Raw genomic sequence first — 11,789 nt, 5'->3', positions numbered from 1 at the left:
GAGAAAGTTCTAGAGATGGATGGTGGGGATGGTTGCACAACAATATGAATGTACTTAATGGCACTGAAATGTACACTTAAAAATTATTGAGATGGGGTGTGCCTGGGTGGTCCAGTCAAGTAAACATCTGACTCTTGACCTCAGTTCAGGTCTTGATCTCAGGGTTGTGAGTTTAAGCCCCACATTGGGCCCCACGCTGGATGTGGAGCCTACTTAAAAAAAAAAAAAAAAAAGGGCACCTGGGTGGCTCAGTCGGTTAAGCGACTGCCTTCGGCTCAGGTCATGATCCCAGGGTCCTGGGATCGAGTCCCACATCGGGCTCCCTGCTCCGCGGGGAGCCTGCTTCTCCCTCTCCCACTCCCCCTGCTTGTGTTCCCTCTCTCGCTGTGTCTCTCTCTGTCAAATAAATAAATAAAATCTTTAAAAAAAAAAAAAAGATTGAGGGGCGCCGGTTGGGTCATGATCCCAGGGTCCTGGGATCGAGCCCCATGTTGGGCTCCCTGCTCGGTGGGGAGCCTGCTTCTCCCTCTCCCTCTGCAGCTCCCCCTGATTGTGATCTCTCTCTCTGTCAAATCAATAAATAAAATCTTTTTTTTTTTAACAACTGATAATTTACTAAAAAGGTTGATTTAAGCATCTGCAATGGTGACTTCAACCTCAACTCCTGGCTCACTACTGATGGAAGTAATCTGCTTAACAATCTCAGAAGGACTGTGCAGATCAATGAGTCGCTTGTGGATCCTCATCTGAAAACGATCCCAAGTCCTAGAACCTTCACCTGTGACAAGGAGTTTTTCTTGTAGTGATTCTCAGAGTCTTCGTAGGCATCTGAACTGGTCCTTTCACTTTGAGATTCTTTTCCTTTGCGCCTCTGATCAAGTCAGCACATACCTTTTCCAAGGATTTTACGTTGGGGCAGGTGAGAGTAATTCTAATTGGGTGAATCACCACCGCTGGTTCCACGGGGGTCTTCCCAGTGTCTTTTTTTTTTTTTTTTAAGATTTTATTTTATTTATTTGACAGAGAGAGAGAGAGACAGCTAGAGAGGGAACACAAGCAGGCGGAGTGGGAGGGGGAGAAGCAGGCTCCTGGCTGAGCAGGGAGCCCGATGCGGGGCTCGATCCCAGGACCCTGGGATCATGACCTGAGCTGAAGGCAGACGCTTAACGACTGAGCCACCCAGGCGCCCCTTCCCAGTGTCTTTAAAAGCCATGGCTATGGCGTGGCTTCCTGACCGACTTGTTCTTCCACGAGAGCGAACGGCGGTGAGTCAGGAGCAGGAGCGGGGTGTCTAAGGCTCCACGGTAGCTGCAACCGGGTCTTCCTCAAAGAGCTAAATAAAATATTAAAAAAAAAAAAAAGGTTGAGATGGTAAATTTGATGTGTATTTTACACGTAAAAAATAGACAGTAATGGATTATAACCCACTGAATGAAATCGGAATCAATGAGTTCATACTGACAATAAATAGAAAATAAAGGGGGGAATACATTAGAATGTCAAGAGAGGAGCATCTGACTGGCTCAGTTGGTGAAGCATGTGACTCGATCTCAGGGTTGTGAGTTCAAGTCCATGTTGTGTGTGGAAATTACTTAAAAATAAAATCTTTAAAAAAAAAAGTCAATTGAGGGGCGCCTGGGTGGCTCAGTTGGTTAAGCGACTGCCTTCGGCTCAGGTCATGATCCTGGAGTCCCGGGATCGAGTCCCGCATCGGGCTCTCTGCTCGGCGGGGAGTCTGCTTCTCCCTCTGACCCTCCCCCTCTCATGCTCTCTCTCTCTCATTCTCTCTCCCAAATAAATAAATAAAATCTTTAAAAAAAAAAAAGTCAATTGATAAATGTGGAGGAAGAGGTGGAATTGGAAAATAACCATTTTTTTAAAAAAGATTTTATTTATTTATTTGACAGAGAGAGACACAGCGAGAGAGGGAACACAAGCAGGGGGAGTGGGATCCCAATAATAAATATGCTAGGGGCGCCTGGGTGTCTCCCACAGCTTGCCTAATGCAAAGGGAAAAACAGAAACCAATCAATGGAGAAAGCAGACGCGGCATTGACTGGGTGATCAATACAAACATCACTGGTAAGACTTAGTTAGATATCACATGCCCCCATATTCACACATGCCCTTAGAAGGATACAATGGCACTGATAGAATACCCTGGTTGGGGATGCATTACTTGACTTTAGTTATGAGGAAACATCAGAAAAAACCCACATTGAGAGACTGTCTATAAAACAATTGGTCTGTATTCTTCCATAATGACAGTATAATGAAAGATCAGGAAAGGCTAAGAGATCATTCCAGACTAAAGGAGGCTGAAGAGACATGATAACTGAATGCAATTCCTGATCCCAGACTGGACTGGGTATTGAAGGGTGGAAAAAAAGCTATAGCAACACTGAGGCAATTGGCAACATTGGATTATGGACTGTTATTTAGGAAGTATTGTATCAATGTTAAAATCACTGAATTTGGTAACTATATTATGGTGTATTCATTTACTGCTCACAGTACACCTCTGGGTTAAGTACAGATAAGGCCATTGGGGCACAGAGAGGCGAGATAACTTGCCCAAGACACGGGTCTGATGTGGCAGAGTTAAAATGGGAAGGCAGGTACTCCATTCCAGGTAGTCCAAGCTCATGTCCCAGAGGTAGGAGATCTCCTACACATTTTTAGGTCTGAGACGATAACTAGGTAGATCTGGGTCTTTAAAGGCTCAAGTTAGGGTAAGAAATAAATATGCTAGGGGCGCCTGGGTGCTTGAGTTGGTTAAACATCTGCCTTTGGCTTAGGGCATGATTCCCAGAGTCCAGGGATTGAGCCCCACATCAGCCTCCCTGCTCAGCAGAGAGTCTGCTTCTCCCTATCCCTCTGCTGCTCCCCCTGCTTGTGCTCTCTATCTCTCTTTCTGTCAAATAAATAAATAAAATCTTAAAAAAAAAAAAAAAGAAAGAAACGTGCTAAAAAGAGTAAAGCGTTGTACAAATATAAGGCAGGGCCATTGCTTAATTTTATATGAATAGGGTCGCCATTCATTCATTTATTGATCCAATAAATATTTATTGAGCACCTAAAGATATACATGGAGGTTAGTGGGTTCAGAACAACAGAGACAAAGTCCCTGCATCGTGGAGCTCAGCTCCAGAAAGGAAAGCAGGTGTTTAAGGGGAAATTATGTGTATGTTGGGCTCTAAAGGAGGAAATTCAGGATGTTTGGGTGTGTGTTGAGAGAAGCTGACCTTGTCTGTGGGGTCAGGGAAGTCCTCTCTAAGGAAATGACATTTTAGCTGTGACCTGAAAGGTCAGCAGTGTCTGAGAGAAGGCGTACCAGGTACAGGAAACAGCACAAGCAAAGGTCCTGAGGTAAGAGAGAGAAACTAGCACAAGAATTAGAAATTCAGAGTCACAAGCATATGATAATTTATCATACAACAGTTAACTTGCTTTCATGGAAATAAAATTCCTCATGACAGTTTTAATCCTTACTTGCTCTAATGTATCATGGCCACTAGATGTGACAGTCTTTTTTTTTTTTTTTTTAAGATTTTATTTATTCATTTGAGAGAGAGAGAAGGGGGTGCAGAGGGACAAGCAGACTCCCCGCTGAGCAAGGAGCCCGCTGCGGGGCTTGATCCCAGGACTCTGAGATCACAACCTGAGCTGAAGTGATCATGCTTAACTGGCTGAGCCACCCAGGTGTCCCATGACAGTCTTTTTTGATCACTCTAGACCTTAACTGGTTTTTGCTAAGTTTTATTTTGTGTAGATACATTCTTTACCCATATTAGTACAGTTTTAAGCACATCCTGAGGGACATATTTGGAAATGTGATGCTATTGCTACAAAGATACTGCAATACTTCAATGGAAGTTATGTGAAATTTTACCAAACAACATAAGATTTTCAGTTCCTCTGCATTCATTTCCCATCAATACTACCACTAATATTCATTAGTTAATTTTTTTTTTAAAGATTTTATTTATTTATTTGAGAGAGAGAGAATGAGAGAGAACACATGAGAGGGGGGAGGGTCAGAGGGAGAAGCAGACTCCCTGCCGAGCAGGGAGCCCGATGTGGGACTCGATCCAGGGACTCCAGGATCATGACCTGAGCCGAAGGCAGTCGCTTAACCAACTGAGCCACCCAGGCGCCCATTCATTAGTTAATTTTAACTGTAATTGTTAAATATAGTTGTTGTAGTTCATGTTCACTGCCATTCTTCAAATTACGTGTGTCACTTAGACCAGTGCTTTCCAAACTGTAATATGCATACAGATTGCTGGGGGTCCTGTTAAAATAAAGACTTTGACCAAGTTGATCTGGAATAGGGCTGAGGTTCTGCATTTTATTTTATTTTTTTAAAGATTTTATTTATTTATTTGACAGAGACACAGCGAGAGAGGGAACACAAGCAGGTGGGGAGGGAGAGGGAGAAGCAGGCTTCCTGCCGAGCAGGGAGCACAATGCGGTGCTCGATCCCAGGACCCTGGGATCATGACCTGAGCCGAAGGCAGACGCTTAACGACTGAGCCACCCAGGCGCCCCGAGGTTCTGCATTTTAAAAAAATATTTTATTACTTATTTGAGAGAGAGAGGGAGAGGGAGAGAGGGCATGTACACACAAGCAGGGAGAGGGGCAGAGGAAAAGGGAGAGGGAGGGGAAGGAATCTTAAATAGACTCCACGCTGAGTGTGGAGCCCCACACAGGGCTCCATCTCAGGACCCTGAAATCATGACCTGAGCCGAAACTAAGAGTTGGATGCTTAACTGACTGAGCCACTCAGGTGCCCCTGAGGTTCTGCATTTTTAACAAGCTCCCAGGTGATGCTGATGCTACTGGTCCAAGGACCACATTTTGAATAGTAAGAACCTAGATTAAAGACTGAAAAAAGTAATTATTTTCATTTGGTATCGTACATTCCAATTTTTAAAATGACACTGAAGTTTCAAATGCAGGATAACAAATTTAAAATTTAGTTTTGGATCATAGATAGCTTGAGGGATTTACAACGGAAATCTTTTAAAAATATTTTTTATGTTGGAGAAATTGAAACCAATGTCCAGAGGCGCTGCCAACTTATTTTAAAAATCAATAATCTATTTTTCGTAAGCATCCTCATTTAGTTTTTCTTTGAAAAACTTCTTTTTAGGGACGCCTGGTGGCTCAATCGGTTAGGTGTCTGCCTTCGGCTCAGGTCATGATCCCAGGGTCCTGGGATCGAGCCCTGTGTTGGGCTCCCTGCTCAGCGGGGAGCCTGCTTCTCCCTCTCCCTCGGCTCCTCCCCCTGCTCATATGCTCTCTCTCTCTCAAATAAATAAATAAAATCTAAAAAAAAAATAAATAAAAGATCTATTTACTTATTATTTTAGAGTGGCGGGAGAGGCAGAGGGAGAGGGAGAGAATCTCAAGCAGACTCCCAGATGAGTGCGGAGCCCTACGCAGGGCTCGATCTCACAATCCTGAGATCATGACCTGACCTGAAATCGAGAGTTGGACACTCAACAGACTGAGACACCCAGTGCCCCTCTTCAAAGAACTTCCTACTCCCTTTGAGTTTTTTTTTTTTTTTTAAAGATTTTATTTATTTATTTGACAGAGAGAGAGAGAGACAGCGAGAGCAGGAACACAAGCAGGGGGAGTGGGAGAGGGAGAAGCAGGCTTCCCGCCAAGCAGGGAGCCCGATGTGGGACTCGATCCCAGGACCCTGGGATCATGACCTGAGCCGAAGGCAGACGCTTAACGACTGAGCCACCCAGGCGCCCTCCCTTTGAGTTTTTTGAGAGCCTACGTACATAAAAAAAAAAACAAAAAACCAAAAAAACCTTTTTTTGTACATTGAATTTTCTGTATCATTTCATTTAAGCCATTCATTTTACCTAAAGCATCATACCAAGTCAGTACTAAGCTAATAAATTTAGGCCTCGGTGTGTTTGAAAGTGGAGCTTTGGCTGATATTTTAGAACCTATGTTTTTTTATTAATATCATCATAAAAGAGATCTTTGCACACTGAGTTTTTACTGGCATGATGTATCAACTCAATTTTCCCATTACATATTTAACAGTGGTTTCAAATTTATATTCAGTGTTTTTCAATATACCCAAATGTTTAACTGAAGCTGAAAAGCAGTCATATAGTTCTTGGAAGATATTTTTTAAATTCAGTAATGTCAAAGGAGATTTTGACTGCACTATTCACTATGAAGTTTAAAAAATGCTTAAAAAATATATAGAATGGTGTATAATTTTTTCAAAGAACTTTGATTACAATGTTACATTTCCCCCATATACTTTCTTTTTTTTTTGAGATTTTATTTATTTGACAGAGAGAGACACAGCAAGAGAGGGAACACAAGCAGGGAGAGTGAGAGAGGGAGAAGCAGGCTTCCCGCTGAGCAGGGACCCTGATGCAGGGCTCGATCCCAGGACCCTGGGATCATGACCTGAGCCGAAGGCAGATGCTTAACCATCTGAGCCACCCAGGCGCCTTACATTTCCTCCATATACTTGCACCATTGTTATATTACTGGCTTCTCAAATTATTTAAATTTAAAAAAAAATTTTTTTTTTTAAGATTTTGTTTATTTGACACAGAGAGAGAGAGAGCACAAGCAGGGGTAACGGCAGGCAGAGGGAGAGGGAGAAACAGGCTCTCTGCTGAGCAGGGAGCCCGATGCGGGGCTCGATCCCAGGACCCTGGGATCATGACCTGAGCTGAAGGCAGTTGCTTAACTGACTGAGCCACCCAGGCGCCCTGTGGCTTCTCAAATTATTTTTGTCAAGTTCTGTGTCTGTATTTTATTAAAAATTTTAAATAACTGGGGTGTCTGGCTGGCTCCGTCAGATGAGGGTCCAACTCTTGGTTTCTTTCTTTCTTTCTTAAGATTTTATTTATTTATTTATTTATTTATTTGAGAGAGAGAGGGAGGGAGAGCACAGAGGGAGAGTGAGAGGGAGAAGCAGACTCCCCACTGAGCAGAGAGCCCAATGTGGGGCTCAATCCCAGGACCCTGAGATCATGCCCTGAGCTAAAGGCAGATGTTTAACTGACTGAGCCACCCAGGTGCCCCCAACTTTTGGTTTCCACTTGGGTCATGATCTTGGGGTTGTGGGATTAAGCCACGTGTCAGGCTCCATACTCAGTGGGGAGTCTGCTTGAGATTCTCTCTCTTACCCTCTGTTCCTCTCCCACTGGTGCTCTCTCTCTCTCAAACAAACAACAAATAAATCTTTTTTTTTTAAGATTTTATTTATTTATTTGACAGAGAGAGACACAGCGAGAGAGGGAACACAAGCAGGGGGAGTGGGAGAGGGAGAAGCAGGCTTCCCCCAGAGCAGAGAGCCCAATTCGGGGCTCGATCCCAGGACCCTGGGACCACGACCGGAGCCAAAAGCAGACACTTAACGACTGAGTCAACCAGGCGCCCCAATAAATAAATCTTTTTAAAAAGCTTAAATAACTTTCTCTAGTGTGACAAAAATTCCCCAAAATGTTCACATATACAAGTATTTGAGTTTAGGAGCACCTGGGTGGCTCAGTTGGTTGAACGTCCAACTCTTGATCTCAGCTCAGGTCTTGAGTTCATGCCCCATGTTAGTCTCCACGCTAGGCCTGGAGCCTACTTTAAAAAAAAGTATTTGAGTTTAGAAATCTACAAATTGAATCATAATTATTATCTGTGCTGCATATGTACATTAGGTATTGAATCTAAAATAATGAGTAACGTCTAGCACATTAAGGTAAGCTTATTCCAAAATAAATCTTTTTTTAAAAATATTTTTATTTATTTATTTTGGGGGGGAGGGGCAGAGGGAGAGGGGGAGAGAGAATCTCAAGCAGACTCCCACTGAGTACAGAGGCCAATGCGGGGCTCAATCCCATAACCTTGAGATCATGACTTGAGCTGAAACCACGAGTCAGATGCTTAACTGACTGAGCCACCCAGGTGCCCCCCAAAATATGTCTTTTATAATACCTGCTAACATTTTAATAATTGGGTTTTATATTTATCCCCTGAGTAAGGTGTAATAGTTTTTTGGTGTTATTTGATTTTGCATAAATGTTCTTCCACAGTGTTACCAAATGTTGCCTAATGAATAATATTCCAATTTCCACACTCTTAAAAGTAACTGGGTAAGTGTCTGAGTGCTAGATATTACCTCACCAAGAGCAGAATCATTTATATAATGTTTTCAACAGGAGCACACCAATATTTTTTCCCATTTTATACAGTCTCTATCCTGGAACACTACCTTTCACTGTGTCCCATGTATCTCTGATGTTCTTTTCAGTGTTTTCCCTTCTTTTCTCTTTCTGTGCTTTAATCTGGATACTTTCTGTTGTCCATCTTTCAGTTCACTAATCTTCTGTTCTGCTGTTTCTAATCTGCTATGAATTACATCAAATGAATTTTTTTTTTTAAAGATTTTTTGTTTTTTAAGTAATTTCTACATCCAATGTGGGGCTTGAATTTACAACCCTGAAATCAAGAGTTGCATGCTCTAATGATTGAGCCAGCCAGGCACCCCTAAATGAAGTCTTTATTTATTTATTTTTTTAAGATACATTTATTTATCTGAGAAAGAGAGAGAAAGAGAAAGAGAGAGAGGTAGAGGGAGAGGGAGAGAGTCCTAAGTAGACTCCGTGCTGAGTGCAGAGCTGGATACGGGGCTCTATCTCAGGACCCAGCTAAAACCAAGAGTTGGACACTTACCCGACTGCACCACCTAGGTGCCCCATGAATTCTTCTTAATAATAATTTTATTAAGGCATATTATACATACAATAAACTGCACCTATTTATAAACTGCACAATTTGATGAACTTTGACATAGGTATATACCCATGAAACCACTGCCATAATCAAGATTCAGATCATTCTCATCACCTCCAAAACTTTCTTTGTGCTCTTTTACTCCTCATCTTTTTCTCCATATCTGTCCTAGGCAATCATTGATATGTTGTCACTGTAGATTAGTTTGCATTTTCTAGAATTTTATATGGAATTATACAATATGTATTCTTTTGTTTTTAGCTCTGTTGCTCAGTATAATGATTTTGAGATTCATCCCCATAGTTGAGTGTATTGGTAGTTCGTTCCTTTTTTTTTTTTCAAGATTTTATTAATTTATTTGACAGAGAGAGAGAGCATGAACCGTGGGGAGGAGAAGAGGGGCAGAGGGAGAGTGAGACACAGCCTCCGCGCTGAGCAGGGAGCCTGATGCAGGACTCAATCCCAGGACCCTGGGAATCAAGACCTGAGCTAAAGGCAGACACTTAACCGACTGAGCCACCCAGGCGCCCCTAGTTCATTTCTTTTAACGGCTGAGTAGTATAGATTTACTATAATTTGTTCAACCATTCACCTGTTGATGGGAATTTGAGTTGCTTCCAGTGTTTTGATACGGGGAATAGAGCTGCTACAGGTATTCTCGTACAAGTCTTGGTATGGGTGTATAAAACGTTTTCATTTCTCTTGGGTAAATACTTATATTTTTTGAGGTGTCTTTTTGGGGTGTCCACTCAGCTGTACTATAGTCTCCAGTTATTTTACACGATTCAATAGTAATCTAAGTGTTGCTATGAAGGCATTTTTGTAGATATGACTAAAGTCCTTAATCAGTTGACTTTAAGAAAGGGAGATTATCTTGGAGAATCTGGTTTGGCCTGATTGAATTAGTGGAAAGTCCTTAAAAACAGAGTTGAGTTTCTCCTGAAGAAGAAATACTGCCTTGGGGTAGCAGTTTCAGCCCTTGTCCGAGAGTTCCAGTCTGCCCTTCCTGATAGCCTGCCCTATGAATTTCAAATTTGCTTAACCAGCCCTTTTCCCCACCCCTAATTGCATAAATCAATTTCTCCAAATAAATCCTTTTTTTTTTTTTAAGATTTTATTTATTTATTTGACAGAGAGAGGCACAGTGAGAGAGGGAACACAAGCAGGGGGAGTGGGAGAAGGAGAAGCAGGCTTCCCGCCGAGCAGGGAGCCCGATGCGGGGCTCGATTCCAGGACCCTGGGATCATGACCTGAGCCGAAGGCAGACACTTAACGACTGAGCCACCCAGGCGCCCCGAATCTTTTTTTTTTTAAAGATTTTATTTATTTATTTGACAGAGAAAGACACAGTGAGAGAGGGAACACAAGGAGGGGGAGTGGGAGAGGGAGAAGCAGGCTTCCCCCATAGCAGGGAGCCTAATGCAGGGCTCGATCCCAGGACCCTGGGATCACGACCTGAGCCGAAGGCAGACGCTTAACGACTGAGCCACCCAGGCGCCCAAGAGGAACAAAATCTTAAGTTGAGTTTTCTGAATTGGTTCTGGGTTTTCTTGAATTGGCTCTCTAACCTGGTTTAAATCTAAAGGCACTAATGACTATTTTCAGTGGTAAAGAGGGTACTGGTAGTAGTCCATAGCATGATGAGGTACTGGATACTCCTAATCAAATACCTATAGAAAGGGAGGTCCTGAGTGACCATGTATTTTCTACCTTAGGATATTTTAGTCATATTAAGGAATATAATGGGATTGGCTGGTTGCTCCTAACTGCACTGAAGAAAATGGGGAAAGAAAAGGATGAGCTCAGGCCTTCAGTCCCCAGCCCAACCTATGCATAGATGACTTGAAAGCTTCTGTATCTGCCTTGAAATAAACCCTTAGAGCCAAGAGTTCTGAAAACCAAACTCAGAGCCTCATTCAAGTGGCTAATAGAGATGCTGCTTAGAGTCTGTGGCAGACCCCCTGAATCACAGTGCAGAACCTTAGGATTTTGGAGCAAAGCCCTGCCATCATCTACAGATAACTGCCCGCCTTTTGAGAAACACCTTTTGGCTTGCTACTGAGCCCTAGTAGAGACTGAATGCTTGACTATGGGCCATCAAGTTTCCATGTGACCTGAGCTGCCTATCATGAACTAGGTGTTATCTGACCAACTAGGCTATAAAGTTGTGCATAAATGGCAACACTCCATTATCAGTGAAGTGGTATATATGAGACTGGGCTTGAATGGGCACTGAAGTGTATAAACAAGTTGTATAAGGAAGTGGCCCAAATGTCCATGGCCCCTACTCTTACCTGGGGAAGAGAAAACTTATTCTTGGTTTATAGCCTTGTGTACAAAGGTTCTGCACAATATGCAAGCACTGGGTGAAAATGGACTGCTGTAGTACTACAGTTCCTTTCTGGGAGAGTCTTGAAGAATAATAGCCTAGGAAAAGCCTCCTGGTTGTCAGAACTTCAAGCGCTGCACCTGGTTGCTCATTTTGTCTGGAAGAAGAAATGGCCAGAAGCTCTGCTGGTCTGGAGGTCTTGGTTCCAAAGGAAAGAATGCTTCCACCAGAAGACATAACAATGATTTTCTTGAATTGGAAACTGAGACTGTCATCTGGGCACTTTGGGTATCTCATGCCTCTGAATCAACAGGCAAAGAATGGAGTTCCTTATTATGCTAAGTGAAATAAGTCAGACAGAGAAAGACAAATATATGATTTCACTTACATGTGGCATCTAAAAAAAAATAAGAATGAATGAACAAACAAACAAAAGCAGGAACAGACCTATAAATTGGGTTCCCTTAGGGAAGGGTGGTGGGGAATGGGCAAAATGAGTGAAGGGGAGTGGGAGATACAGACTTCCAGTTATGAAATGAGTAAATCACAGAGATGAAAGGTACAGAATAGGGAATATAGTCAATGGAGTTGAAATGGTGTTGTATGGTGACAGATGGTAGCTACACTTGCGGTGAGCATAGCATAGTATACAGACTTGTCGAATCACTATGTTTTACACCT

At 42.6% G+C, this 11,789-nt stretch overlaps 1 pseudogene; it reads right to left on the bottom strand.

The window, feature by feature from the left end:
* Positions 1-629: 629 nt before the first annotated feature.
* On the bottom strand, positions 630-984 carry LOC116636979 (annotated as a pseudogene).
* Positions 985-11,789: the final 10,805 nt, after the last annotated feature.

The sequence above is a fragment of the Phoca vitulina genome, unplaced genomic scaffold (genome assembly GCF_004348235.1).
Source record: "Phoca vitulina isolate PV1807 unplaced genomic scaffold, GSC_HSeal_1.0 scaffold13, whole genome shotgun sequence".
NCBI lineage: Eukaryota > Metazoa > Chordata > Mammalia > Carnivora > Phocidae > Phoca > Phoca vitulina.
The sequence above is the reverse complement of the archived record's forward strand: the minus strand, read 5'-3'. Positions and strand labels throughout refer to the sequence as shown.